This window comes from Neoarius graeffei, chromosome 5 (assembly GCF_027579695.1).
Source record: "Neoarius graeffei isolate fNeoGra1 chromosome 5, fNeoGra1.pri, whole genome shotgun sequence".
Classification (NCBI taxonomy): domain Eukaryota; kingdom Metazoa; phylum Chordata; class Actinopteri; order Siluriformes; family Ariidae; genus Neoarius; species Neoarius graeffei.
In genome coordinates this window covers 100,433,875-100,446,843 of record NC_083573.1, presented here as the reverse complement: position 1 = coordinate 100,446,843, position 12,969 = coordinate 100,433,875, and the positions used below count along the sequence as shown (strand labels likewise).

Below are 12,969 nucleotides of genomic sequence, written 5' to 3'. Positions count from 1 at the left end.
TTGACAATGATAGTATAATTCAACACAACAAATTTTTGTTTACCAGTTACCTACCACAAATAAAAAAGCATTGAAAGTAAAATCCATTTTTTTTCTTTATTGTACAAACCAATGCCCCTTAATGATCCTTGTCTTCAGCCTTCCTGGGCCAACTGTTCATCAGTGAGATTAGCCTAATCCACCGAAAATGTGGATCTTCTGGGACCAATTTTTTAAACTGCTTTGGCAAATGTTTCCATCAGCAACAGATCGGAATTCACCACCCTTTCTACTGTACTAGGAAAGTCATAATGAAGGAGCATTTCTTCTACTGTGTCTCTGAAATAATTGTTTGCACCTAGAGATGACTCCTTACACTCAAAAGCAAGACTTTCAACATAATTCATCAGATGTTCATCTACAGGACAGAACATGTTAAATGATGTACATGTCAGGACTGTAAACATGAAGCAGCTGAGATAAATAAACAAAAGCTTGAGAACAGTTTGTGTTTTTACTAAATAATGAGATTATCTGAGGGAAAAAAAGGGCTGTTTCCAGAACTGGGTTTAAATTAAGACATGAGTCAACGGGGTGGACTGAAACAATAATTCAGGCTGAGAATTTGAGTCCATCCAAGGCCACCCTGTTCACACAAACCACTAATTCTGTAGGCTAACCATGGACATCATTTTGGCTTGAGAAGTGCTGGGGACACAGGTGAGCCTTTACATGATCCTATCTGTCACTGGCCAATTGCATTGTCTGTTTCTGCTATTCTGATGAGCGTAACCCCAATACAAATGCTCCACATTTCATAGGTTCTTGGGATTGTTCAGGACTTGAAAACTAAAATGTTTAAACATGCTAAAATTAGCTAAGCCAAGTGGAAATTTCAAATAATTGGAACATACCATCTTTAAAAATAGTTAAAACAAATGCATATTACTTTTTATAAAAAAAAAAAAAACCAAAAAAAAAACAAAACACCCCCCCAAAAAAAACCAAAGCCCTGAACAATTAGATCAAGCAGTATGGTCATTTCAAGGTAAGTAATCGGGAGGCTTCTTTGGAAATTTGACCTCATAGAACTAGAAACATGCATGTATCACAAAATAGGAAACTTTTGTGTATTTACAGAGGTTTCTGCAAATAACTACAACTTTATTATCATCTCTCTTAAAACCATGGAATTTTGGACAATAGAACATTGAATGTTGTAGATTTCAAATTCAATGACAAATGACTTAATTTGCATATTAATTAACCCAGTTAGCATAACATGGCTGCCCTTTTGAATTCTATACTTTCAGCTAAATCCAACACCTTTTTATTATTATTTCTCTTAAAACTATGGACTTTTGTACAATAGCACATACCTCACACTTTATGCCAAAAGATACACTTTTATTCTGAGTTTTATATGTCCCATGGACCATTTCTTGATGTTAGCCACAGTGTCAATAGTACAGTCTTTTGTAGGAAAGGTAAGACTCTTCCAGGTCATGCCAGTCTGGTAAAGAAAAGAGCCTTCCACTGGAATGAGGTATTGGAGGTCCATTTGGTCCAGCAAAGATGTATTTCAGTTCAGCATCAGCCTCATCCTTCAAGTCAGGGTAGGGGAGAGTGGGGGGACTTGGGACAAGTTTTCAGCTTTTGTACACCGCATTCCAAATTATTATGCAAATTGGATTTAAGTGTCATAAAGATTTAATTTTTTTGTTTTTCAATTAAACTCATGGATGGTATTGTGTCTCAAGGCTCTTTGGATCACTGAAATCAATCTCAGACACCTGTGATAATTAGTTTGCCAGGTGAGCCCAATTAAAGGAAAACTACTTCAGAAGGATGTTCCACATTATTAAGCAGGCCACGAGTTTCAAGCAATATGGGAAGGAAAAAAAATGCTTTTCTCTGCTGCCGAAAAGCATCAAATAGTGCAATGCCTTGGACAAGGTATGAAAACATTGGATATTTCACGTAAACCTAAGTGTGATCATTGTACTGTGAAGAGATTTGTGGCTGATTCAGAGCACAGATGGGTTCATGAAGGTAAAGGTATAATGAGGAAGGTTTCTGCCAGACAAACTCATCGGATTAAGAGAGCGGCTGCTAAAATGCCATTGCAAAACAGCAAACAGGTATTTGAAGCTGCTGGTGCCTCTGGAGTCCCGTGAACCTCAAGGTGTAGGATCCTCCAGAGGCTTGCAGTTGTGCATAAACCTACTATTCGGCCACCCCTAACCAATGCTCACAAGCAGAAACGGTTGCAGTGGGCCCAGAAATACAGGAAGACTAATTTTCAAACAGTCTTGTTTATTGATGAGTGCCGTGCAACCCTGGATGGTCCAGATGGATGGAGTAGTGGATGGCCACCATATCCCAACAAGGCAAGGAGGTGGCAGAGTCATGTTTTGGGCCAGAATCATGGGGAAAGAGCTGGGAGGCCCCTTTAGGGTCCCTGAAGGTGTGAAAATGACCTCGGCAAAGTATATAGAGCTTCTGACTGACCACTTTCTCCCATGGTACAAAAAGAAGAACTGTGTCTTCCATAGCAAAATCATCTTCATTCATGAGAATGCACCATCTCATGCTGCAAAGAATACCTCTGTGTCATTGGCTGCTATGGGCATAAAAGGAGAGAAACTCATGGTGTGGCCCACATCCTCCCCTGACCTCAACCCTACTGAGAACCTTTGGAGTATCCTCAAGCAAAAGATCTATGAGGGTGGGAGGCAGTTCACACAAAACAGCAGCTCTGGGAGGCTATTCTGACACCCTGCAAAGAAATTCAAGCAGAAACTCTCCAAAAACTCACAAGTTCAATGGATGCAAGAATTGTGAAGGTGATATCAAAGAAGGGGTCTGATGTTAACATGTAACTTGGCCTGTTAAAATGTTTTTGATTGAAATAGCTTTTGATTTCAGTAAATATGACCTCCTAATGCTGCAAATTCAACAAATGACCATTTTCAGTTCAGCCTATAAAATGTTTTGAAACTCTGTTGTGCATAATAATTTGGAACTGTGCATTTTGAGTTTTTTTTATTTTTGAAAAAAAAATTATCATTGGGAGGTTTGTTCAGTAAAATTTGATTTATACTCTAACAGCTGATGACTTGAAAATTATACCGACTGTCATTTGCATCGACCATTTAGGAAAATCAGAGAAAAATATCATTTGCATAATAATTTGGAATGCGGTGTAGATTGTGTGAAATTCTTTGCAGGTAGCATGACATTCATATTGCATTAGAGAGTATTTACAATCCCCTCTTGCATTTGTTTCTCAGCTTGTCACATTTTGAGTTTAATTCTAAACTTCTAAAGTTCTTGAAGCAACATACTTTAATTCCTCTCTCTCTCTCTCTCTCTCTCTCTCTCATATTATCTCTAGCAGCTTTATCCTGTTCTACAGGGTCGCAGGCAAGCTGGAGCCTATCCCAGCTGACTACGGGCGAAAGGCAGGGTACACCCTGGACAAGTCGCCAGGTCATCACAGGGCTGACACATAGACACAGACAACCATTCACACTCACATTCACACCTACGGTCAATTTAGAGTCACCAGTTAACCTAACCTGCATGTCTTTGGACTGTGGGGGAAACCGGAGCACCCGGAGGAAACCCACGCGGACACGGGGAGAACATGCAAACTCCGCACAGAAAGGCCCTCGCCGGCCACGGGGCTCGAGCCCGAACCTTCTTGCTGTGAGGCGACAGTGCTAACCACTGCACCACAGTGCCGCCCGGAGGTGGACATGAAGTAGAAAATACAAGTTTTAGTTGACAAAAAAAATTTAACTGCACAAACCTTGCTGCACCACCTTCGCTTGCTCCTCAATCGGCTTATGCTGCTTAAGATGATGAACACTGTTGATAAAGTAAGTTTAAATCAGAACGAGAGAGTTGGAAGAGAGACAGGATGAAAAAGAGAGAGAGAGAAAATTTAAATGGAGATGCAGATGCAGGTTGAGTCATAAGTCAACCATCTGAAAGATACAAAAGAAATATGCATGTACAGGAAAGATTAAAGTAAGCAGGGAAAATACAGAAGGAAGGGATTAATAGGTGTAAACTTTATTTTCTACAGAGAAGATTTCGAGCAGAAAAATAATTAATACATGGGAAATTCAGTCAGGGAGTAAAACTGTTCAAATTAAATTATTATAGTCCTAAGGTTTGATGAAATTCAATATCCTAAATTAGAAAATCATGGCCAAATGTTAGGCTTGCTGATTAGTGATAAGTGAATTCATTGGGGATGAAATTAACTCATGTCTAAGTCTATTTTTTAGAGCTGGCTTGCAACAAATGTCTAAGTGTTGCATAAATAAATTTATTTGTTTTAGAGAATTAGGTTTGCAGGTAGACAGTAAGTTTATCCAGATTTGGTGCAAGGTGAGTCCTCATGCACACCTCTCACAGCTGTATTACCTGATGTTAAATACTTACTGTAATTCATGTTTGTTCAGGCTTATTGTTACTGGCTGAAGAAACCAGGTATTTATTTCCATTTGTATTACGGGAAGTAATATATTTACATTAAGATTTAAAGGTTTTAGGCATTATTTTTGTATATTAGATATTAAAACAAGATTTAGAAGAATTAGAATTGAATAGCAAAGCCTTTTACTAAAATATGGAAAATTGGATACTTTTATTCCTTACTTGTAGAATAATCAAGAAGATCCAATATTGGTATTGGAAAGACAGTTGGCAAAGGGGGATGAGTGGAGTCCCAGTCAAACTGTAGTGTTTAACACAGAATGGATCCTTTTTTAAGGACCACACTGTAAATCATGTAGCCTAGACCTTAGTTATAGAAGGAATAAAGAGGGTTATTTGCTGTTGTAAAGCTGAGGAGTGTCAATAGATTTGTCTAGCTCCTAATTGAAAATGTATTGGCCATATGCTCAAGGAGTGGTCTATCTATTTGGAGCAGTTTAGAATCAAAGAGTGCTGAGGAAAACTGGTGGCACTTCTGTTTAACACCAAGGTCAAATGAGTGATTTGATGTCTGGAATTGTAGTCAACTAAATTGGTTATTATAAAGAGTCAGGTACATAAATAGGGTAATAACTGTAGGATTTGAGGGTAATAGGTAGTAGATGAAACAGTTAAACTTGCCTCATGGTGACGAGTCCTTGTGAGGACACCTTTAGTTTAGTGGAACTTGTAAGAACTATGGATGATGTGGAAAACTATCTCGATAAGCATCTATCTATGAAAATGTATGAGTATTGAGAAGTGTGAATCGAGGAGGTAATGGATGGTAAAGAAGCCTAGAAGGGTTTTTGTTGTCCGTCTTGTTCATTTAGTATTTTGATTATGTATGTTTTAGACCACTGTGCAAGGGGGGTGACTGTAATAAGAAAATTGGAAATGTTAACCTGTAGCTTTAGTCATTTGGGTTTGTAACTAGACCTCTCATGGTGTCTTTCCACTCCGCAAGGTGAAGTTTTCCAGCAGAATTATTTTTGTCTTTGTTTCTACATAGCCATCAATTTGCATTCAGGTTACTTCAGTACAAAACATGTGCATTTTCTTTTTTTGAATTGAATAAGAGGTTTTGGTAATTGGGTAACACATAATCCGAATACTCGATTATTTGTTTCAATAATCAATAGATTATTTGACTATCAAAATAGCTGTTTGTTGCAGCCTGACAGCACTGTTAATATTTTTTACCAACTTCATGACAATGATAACAAGCTCATTATCAATTTATTTCACTTTCTAATCCCTGTCCTTCTCATACCAAAAGGGTAAGCACTATTCAATTGTTGCTATGGTTATGGAAAATTTGATTAAACATTTCCAGGATGAACTGCAATAGTGAGGCTCAATCAATCCACAATTTAAACCATTATTTATTATCACTGTCATGCTTACGGTCCATCATAGTTCCAACTGGTTAGGCTTTGTCTTGATCTACAGGACATTATAAGAGCCTGAATATAAATATAAGTATTACATAATTGCATATACATTAAACATGGATATGAAAGATTAAAGAACCTTATTTTCCATAAGGGAGACTCTGACTATATACTGTGCCCCCATGATTATTGGCTTCCGTTTAAAGATTAGTAAAAGGGGGAGAAAAATATGCACCTTTTGGTGAAGTTGTTTCATCTCACACTGAAAAACAAATAGAAAAATCCAACCTTTAATTGAAATAAATTTATTCAGAGAAAAACAAATCCCTCTTCAAAAATAATTATTATTTCTTCAGCACCCAAAACTGAATCACTTCAGTCACCTGTTTTAGTGTTCACATGTTCATCTGGGATAGAACAGAGAGAGAGAGAGAGAGAGAGAGAGAGAGAGAGGATAAAATGTAGAAAAGAGAAAAAGGATGAAAAGATAAGAAGTGTGTCAGCCTGCTGGCCCTGCCTGCTTTTGTGGTTTGTGTTTGTTTTGTGTTTCAGTAGACGGTGCCATAGACTAGCAGTGTGACTGGAGAAACCTGGGCCAATGTTTCCTCACTATAAAATCCCACCCTTTCTCAGTTCGGGGAGCTTGACTCCAAAGCATAATATGCCATCTCTCCAAACGCATGGCCTTTTTCTGCCAGCATATGTGCTTTTCATGTATAAGGGCACCATAAAAACATCAGGGGTCGTCAGGCTTGGGTTCAACACACCTGAGCTTATCTCTCCCAGACAGCGTTTTATTGTTTTGTCTCATGTGGCATGCAACACTATACATTCCATTCATCCATGCATGCATTTCTGTGAGCTGACTTTAGTTACTTTCACACTCCATGATGTTATTTTGTCCTTTTTCCACAACTGGGGTGTGCTTGATGGTTAAAATAAATTTATTGGTCTTATCTCTGAGAGAGAGAGAGAGAGAGATAGAGAGAGAGGTAAACATGGAGGAAAAATGTAAAGGGGATGAAAAACTTACAATGCAGTATAAAGACCAAAGAGACACACAAAGTGTGCGAGAAAAGAAATGTGTGTGTGTGTGTGTGTGTGTGTGTGTGTGTGTGTGTGTGTGTGTGTGTTAAAACTGGTTACATACAGACTACTGTATGTTCATCTTGAAGAGGATATTTCAGTGTGTATGTAAGAGAGAGTCAAGGGGAAAGACAGACAGAGAGACCGAAAGACAGACAGGGAGACCAACAGTCTGAGACAGAACAAGACAAACAGGAAGACAGATAATGTAGTCTGAGACAGAGAGACAAGAACACAGTCAGACACAGAGAAGTAGAGAGAAAGAGACAGAGAGGGAGATGGGAGACAAAGAGAAAGACTTGGAGACAGACAGAAAGACAGACAGGAAGAAAGGAGAGATAGAGAGAGAGAGAGAGAGAGACCAAGAAACAAGCAGGGACACAGTGAGACAAGAAACACAAGACAAACAGAGACCCTGTGTCCAAAATCGCTCCCTACACACTATATAGTGAGGACGCCATTTTGTAGTGCTGTATGAAACCTTAGTGAGGATTATTTACACCCTATATAGTGCACTCAAAGTGTCTCACAATGCATCATGAAAAGTAGTGTCCAATGATGGTCACTAACCAAGGCAATATATACCATCATGCATTGTGGTCACACTGAAAGAAATCAAATTAAAAGTCTCAAATTTGAGTTTTAAAAGGCAGCTGCAAAGAAGAAAGTATTCAGCCTTGATTAAAAAAAAAATAAAATAAACGGAAAACTGCAGGTACTTTGTATTGATTAATGTGGGAAATATGCTCAGTATAATATGGATTTATCACAAAAATACATGCATGTATTGATTATTTTGAAACCCACCAACCGACTCATCTGACATGTTTTAATTGTGCAAGAGTAATGACGTAAATACCAGCGTGACAGACTAGTGTCTGAAAGGTTTTTTTCTTTATTTTACCAATGATCTCACTATATAGTCCTCTATATAGTAATTCCCTGTATAGGGAGTAGGGAGTAGTGAACGAGTGAGCGATTTCAGACACAGGGCTAGAGATAAAAGCAGAGGGTGTGTAAGGTGTTACATCACAAAAATACCCAGCATTTCTTTGTATATGTACAGAAACTGACAATAGGAAGACAAATATTTTGTGTGGGTGTGGGTGTTTTTCCATAGTCTGCTGTGTGTACATCACTCCATGTGATGTTATCATCACGTGGAATTTCTTCTGTGGCTATACAGTGTCACCTTGGTATTTGACATGCGCCATCAACACGCACAAATCTATGCAGACACAAAATTCAATTAAAAATACTTCAGCCTTTAGTTTTATTTAGACCACAGCAGGAAGACCTGGTGTGCCTGAGATTCAGAAATGCTCGGGACAATGTAGTTTACTCTACTGCGCTATTATATCAATAAAAGATCTTCACGACTGAAAAGCTATTTGATTTAGAAAACAGCGTCTTTACCACCACACTACTCAGAAATGTAGTTAAATGAGTAACACTGCTACTTATAGCGGTGGCACGGTGGTATAGTGGTTAGCACTGTCGCCTCACAGCAAGAAGGTCCTGGGTTCGAGCCCAGCGGCCGTCGAGGGCCTTTCTGTGTGGAGTTTGCATGTTCTCCCTGTATCAGTATGGGCCCCCTCTGGGTGTTCTGGTTTCCCCCACAGTCCAAAGACATGCAGATTAGGCTAATTGGTGGCCCAAAATGGACTGTAGATGTGAGTGTGAATGGTTGTTTGTCTCTGTGTCAGCCCTGCGATAACCTGGTGACTTGTCCAGGGTATATCCCGCCTCTTGCCCATAGTCAGCTGGGGTAGGATCCAGCTTGCCTACGACCCTGTAGGACAGGATAAGCGGCTACAGATAATGGATGGATGCTACTGTACAGAGCTCCTGACCAACACTACTAGCGAACTCGATTCTGTGAGGAAATGAGAATTGTTCACAAGGAATTGTGGGATTTGGTGTTGGATGAATCAACTCTACACATACAGGGATATGACTTTTAATCACATTGTAGATTAAAACTATCAAGTAGAATAGCGATGCACCATCGATTCACCTCCCACACACAAGCACACAAACCCTCACTTTACGCAAACAAGTCCCAGATAGCAGAGGGTCGTTGATTCGACGTGGAATCATCGGCATGTTCTTCGACCTATACGCCGTCGAATCACCGTCGATCACCGACGTTGATTCAACACCGCTTTGCTCATACAAGTTTCCGTTGAAACGACGTTGAAAAGTGGCTGGTAGTCGACAGAGAATAGACCCCCTTTCACCCTTTATTCAACTATGTATTTCGGTCGATTTATAGTTGAATTTTCGGCGATGATTCATCCAACTTTACTTCCTGTTTTATGTACAACAGGAAGGCTACAAATTAAGCAAAACAGGCTAAATTAAACTAGCTAACAATAAAGCATCGGAGCTCTTGCCTAGGATGAACACACATTACTTCAACCATGAAGGTGAACATTTATATCAATGTGCGTAGGCTACGTCCTGTTTTATGTACAACAGGATATAAAAAATGCATGCACCAATGCACCCCTCCTAATGTTTGTCAAGCTATGTAATAAGGCATACATTTTACCATTTATAAGGAACAGAACACACTTGAACAAGTTCTTAGAAACATTTTCGGATTTATTTACAAATGTACAATTTTGTAGCCTACTCCTCCTGCGGCACAGACACCTGTACATGGAAACAGAAAAACATAACCGAAATTAATTTGATGCAGCATTGACAAAGAAAGTCAGCAGTAGGCTATTGGTTTCAAAATGAAATGCCACCCTACATCACGTCTCCTCATTCCTCCCTCTCTCTCTGGCGCATATTTCAGCCACTTCTTCACGGCGTCACTGAAATTGGCGCGCGTGCTCCCTGGCAGCTGCTTTTGTAGAGCATCTGAAAGAAAAAGAACAAAACATTGAGAATTTGCATGGTGATAATTGTTTAAGTTTGAGTTGGGAAGACTATGTCACACTCTAGTGGCAAGTAATGGCACTAGTACAGAAAATATATGTAAAAATCAGAAACCATAGGTGTGAATCTTGTGACAATTAAAACGGGATTTAAAAATAATAATAGTAGTAATTTCCCCATTGACAAAGCGGAAATAGAAATGCCACTACCAAACCGTTCGTCACTCAGTCAGCCTCCCTGGACTTGCCTGCACACCTGCTTTTTCTGAGTAAGGCGCCTGGTAAGTTTCTTAATCCTTTGCATCTTTCACAATATGTTTGTCATTGTCATTATAATCGTAATGTTACAGTTAGTGAAGGAGTTGTTAAAGAACATTTAGAAGTAGTGTGCAAGTACTTGCGACAGCTTTCTATTTTACCCTCTTTTACAGCTTTGTGCACATGCATAACCTACCAAACAGGACATCATGCATTTTGGTGTCCTTAAAGGCAGTTTTTTCCCCCTTTCCAGCCCAGTTGAACTGGCTGGCCAAGCTGTTGTCCAGGAGGCTACGCAGCATCCGCCTCACCGTGACCCCTACATCAGTTCCGCCACAAAGGGCTAAGGTAGACACCTGATAGAATAAAATGTAGCATGAAGACAATGTGAAAGTATTCAGTGTTTATCATTGTTTCATTGATTCACAACGACATTAAATATTTGTGTTTCCTTTTGCAGGTGTTGCAGATGATTGGAAAAGAAAGGTAAGAATAAGTACCATCAGCTGCTTTTGTTTGGCATCTTCCTTGACCAGGGCCTCTGCTGCCAAAAACTCCTCCATGGTGGAGAGTGGGAGCTTGGTAAGGGGTGATGTCTGGGGTGTGTCTTGTCTTCCCATCTCTCTCCTTTGGGCCCTGACCTCTTGCTCCAGCCTTCCTATCATCCCCTTCATCTCCCTGTTTTCCCCCTTCAGCTCCCTGATTTCCTCCCTCAGCTGGCCAAGGAGAGAGATCACGGTGCTGATGCCCATGTCTGTTAAGTAACACGAAACATTAGGACTTTTGTTACGCATTGCTTGTCATTTTTGAAAAGTGATTACAGTTGAGGACTCCCCACGCAGCAACTCATTGTTCCCCTGTTGGGATGGCAGAGGTGTGGCTGAAATATCAGAGTACAATTTAGTTCACTGCAGGGTGCTTAATTTAAATGTCTGTTCTAAATTGACAATTTTCATGTTGATTGATTTCCTCTTTGACTTACCATGGAAGCGGTGACGTGGCTGGGGTGAATCTGAAAAATTGTATGGTCAGTTGATCAGAACACATCTACATAGATGTTTGGTTTTTTTTTTTAGTCGTTTATGGCATAAATCAAGGCAATGTATAGTTACCATGGGTTAGTGGCTGACTGTGATGTAGGGGGCCTGGCGGGGTTTCTGACAACGGTAAATCTGAAAAATAGTAAGCAGTCAGTTTCCCTCCCTCAGCTGGCCAAGGAGAGCAATGACTGTGTTGATGGCCATGTCTGTTAAGTAACACCAAACATTAGGAGTTTTATTTCACATTGCTGGTAATTTATGACCAGTGAATACAGTTGTGGACTCACCACGCAGCAACTGATTGTTCACCTATCGCAACGGCAGAGGTGAAGCTGAAATGTCAGAGAGTACAATTTTGTTCACATTTAGTTTAAAACACATCTACAGTACATAGACATTTTTTTTTTTCAGTCGTTTATGGCATAAATCAAGGCAATGTATAGTTACCATGGGTTAGTGGCTGGCTGTTAAGTACAAGGCCTGGCGGGGTTTCTGACGGCAGTGAATCTGAAAAATAGTAAGCAGTCAGTTGATCAAAACATCTTCACTTACTTACTGGTATTTTAGTTTCTGGCATAAATAAAGGAAATGCATAGTTACCATGAGTTAATGGCTGGCTGTGAAGGAACTGGCTGGCTGGGTGTCTACTGGCTGACTGGGTGTCTAAAGATGGAAATGAAATCATTATTATTTCAGACAAGTTCTAGGTCTTCAGTAGAACAACAACAAGTGGTACAGATAGTCACCTTCATTAAAGGAGGGGAATTGCCACTCGCTGTCCAGCTGAGTGGCGTCAATAGATGGTGGCCTCCTCCCCTTACGCCTTGGTTGTGCCTCCTCCTCGCTGGCCTCCTCAAAATACCTTTTGTTTGGACTTTAAAATAAACACAGGACCTTACTGCCACAGCTCAAAACACAAACAAAACTGTACTTGAACTTATAACTGCAAGTTGTGATTTAAAAAGAATTTTTACCGTCTTTTCCTGGGCCCCATCTCACCATCAGACTGCAGGTCTGCTGTAAGGCAGCCTTCCTCCAGCGATCGGTTGAGGCAAGACCTGGCTTTGGCAAAGGTGGCTGAAAGGGAAGGCAGTCTTAATGATATTGGCTTAATGCAATATTGAAGTATTGTCATTGGTTTAATGAAGTAGCTATGCAGCTCACCACAGGTTGTCAGCACCCTGATTTTTGGGTGGAATTGCCATCCTTGTCCCGGGGGGATGGAGTTCATGGCGGCCTTCTCAGCTTTTTGGCCACTATAGGGTGGCCAGTAGCATCCCACTTCTCCGTCCACCTCTACCACCCAGCTGAGCGGCACAACTGCTGCACTCTGGTCCTGGAATTCCACCAAGTTCCAAAGCTGTGCCATCTATAATAAAAATAATAGTAAAACAAAGCACTCCATGGAAAGGATAGTTAGTGCCTGCCATCCAGCTAGAGTACTCCAACTGTCCAGATTCTAATGTAAAAGTAAATGTGTTCTTTGTGTGTGTGTGTGTGTGTGTGTGTGTGTGTGTGTGTGTGTGTGTGTGTGTGTTTTTCTTTTTCTCCCCATATAGGTTTACGAATGGTGACGAAGAGGGATTGCCACAAAGGTCTCTCCATCTGGGAACAACACACATTTGCCCTGGACAACCTCAAGCTGGTCAACGTTAAGGCAGCTGTCTATGCCAAATACTCTGTAGCAGCCAATGCTTGTGGAGGGGCAAGGATAGTGGAAATATGACTCCCTCCTCTTGAATTTCATGTAAACCACAAAGACAGAGTCACAATGTTTAATTATGTTTTTCACCATTACGATTTCATTTTTAATCACTAGGCAATCATCGCCCTGCT

The 12,969-nt window shown here is 40.2% G+C and overlaps 1 long non-coding RNA gene across 1 annotated transcript; it reads right to left on the bottom strand.

The window, feature by feature from the left end:
- Nucleotides 1-10,928: 10,928 nt before the first annotated feature.
- LOC132887206 (uncharacterized) lies at nucleotides 10,929-11,265 on the bottom strand. Its single transcript, XR_009654793.1, has 3 exons — nucleotides 11,206-11,265; nucleotides 11,076-11,105; nucleotides 10,929-10,973 (listed from the first exon to the last, which is right to left on the bottom strand). It is a non-coding gene; the product is annotated as an uncharacterized LOC132887206 (long non-coding RNA).
- Nucleotides 11,266-12,969: the final 1,704 nt, after the last annotated feature.